Source organism: Armigeres subalbatus, chromosome 3, assembly GCF_024139115.2.
Source record: "Armigeres subalbatus isolate Guangzhou_Male chromosome 3, GZ_Asu_2, whole genome shotgun sequence".
Lineage (NCBI taxonomy): Eukaryota > Metazoa > Arthropoda > Insecta > Diptera > Culicidae > Armigeres > Armigeres subalbatus.
Genome location: NC_085141.1, coordinates 253,255,855 through 253,257,654, shown reverse-complemented (window position 1 = coordinate 253,257,654; position 1,800 = coordinate 253,255,855). Strand labels below are relative to the sequence as shown.

The following is a 1,800-nucleotide window of genomic DNA, read 5'->3' as shown; positions in this document are numbered from 1 at the left end:
TTTACAGTCCTTCAATGGGGTGATTTCTATGGACGAAACAATAGAAAACACTGTGATGTAAATGTTTTTTATTACTTTTTTTATTGTTTTACTATAGAAGTACATTAGGATTTATCAAAAATTACACTCCAGTATTACAATATAAAAACAATAGAATTTCATGTTTTACAATTGATTTTATTTATATAGAAAAATATATATATTTCTCGGGTACTTATTCAAAAGGACGTATGTGATTTCGTAAACAAAGATTCAAACATCGATTTGTTCAATCTGATGGCACTCCCACGCAAACCAACACCACCAACAGGTAGCCGAAGGCTTCCCCTGCCTGCCTGTGGCGATGGTACCCGAGATTTTAATATATTGTAAATTACATTTTATTTATTTTTTTATTTAATTGAGCCACGAATCTCACCACGAATTGCTGTCACTTAACATTGATGCATAATCGCTGAAATCGAAGGCGCTGATGACGCAGTTCACCATACTTACTCAACACGCCGTAGCTTCTGCTACTGGCGAAGGGAATTTGAATTGTCTTATGATTTGTTTTCCCTTGGGTGGATCGAAGTTAGCTTTACTCGAAGCTTCACTGTTGAATCTGTGAAGAATGAAAATTATTAAAGTATGTCAGTTTTCTTAGAAAAAGTACGCCGAGGAGAAAAGGAAAAGTTACCTGTATTAGCTTTTATGGTATCCCGTTGGTGAGATAGAACAATGATACCCGCCTAACTGCATTGATTAGGTGAAGGCGGTAACCATCAGTGTCAAACCATTAGCTTCAAAGATCTGAAAAGAAACAAAGATACATGTTAACAAAAATGTTCCGAACTGTTTTGGTGGTGAAAATTGAGAACCCCCCGGAAGATCCTTGAAAGATTCCCCCGCATCAAAACCATCCGGTATTATGATGATATCACTAGATATTTACCATTATTACACTGTAAAGCTGCCAATGATCCGCCTCTTGCCTACCACCATAAAAAGGTCACTTAGACTGCTTTTTAAAGTCTTACACCATGCCAGTTTTTTTTTTTTTCACAAACTATAAACAAAACTGTACACGCTCAAAATAAACCACCCTTTCTTCGAGTAAAATGAATGCGAAAGTTCTTGTCGCTTTTTTTTTTCAAAATACTAATTGTTCATAACATGATCAATCCAAAACCTTTAATCAAAAAATATATAATAAAATTTGTCGTAACTTTTATTTTTCATCTAATAATAAAAGCTATTGTTATTTTATTGTTTTCAATTGTTATGCCATCAATACAATAATTCAACAAAATATCCAAAAATTATATTAGTTTTATCTACAAGAAGGATTTTTTGATCTCCTACACACTTAATTTAGTTTAACGGGCTCGGTAGACGAATTACCGATTTCTCAACAGCAGAGCTCTCGGTAGTCGCTCAGTAAAAAAGTTGAACTATTTACCGAGTCCTCGGTTTGTACTCTCGGTGATGAAATGTCAAATATTACTGAGATGATCTGTAAAAAATACTGAGCACTCAGTGAAAAAATACTGAATAATTTGTAAAAATAATACAGACCTCGGTTATAAATATCACCGAGCAAAATGTAATTTTTAATGTTTCATGGATGTGAAAAATAAAAGAAGCATGTTTTCTTTTGAAATATGTTTATATAAAAAATATTTTTTTCCGTATCATTTTTAAACATTTAAATCGATACAAATCATTCTCCATATATGTTGATATAGTCCCATGCTCGGTCCCATGTACACAATGGAACGGGAACAGTAACGGCAGGATTTCAGATTTAGCCCATACGTA

At 33.4% G+C, this 1,800-nt stretch overlaps 1 long non-coding RNA gene across 1 annotated transcript; it reads right to left on the bottom strand.

The window, feature by feature from the left end:
• Positions 1-355: 355 nt before the first annotated feature.
• LOC134228119 (uncharacterized) lies at positions 356-991 on the bottom strand. Its single transcript, XR_009983841.1, has 3 exons — positions 935-991; positions 680-792; positions 356-604 (listed from the first exon to the last, which is right to left on the bottom strand). It is a non-coding gene; the product is annotated as an uncharacterized LOC134228119 (long non-coding RNA).
• Between the last annotated feature and the right edge of the window lie 809 nt (positions 992-1,800).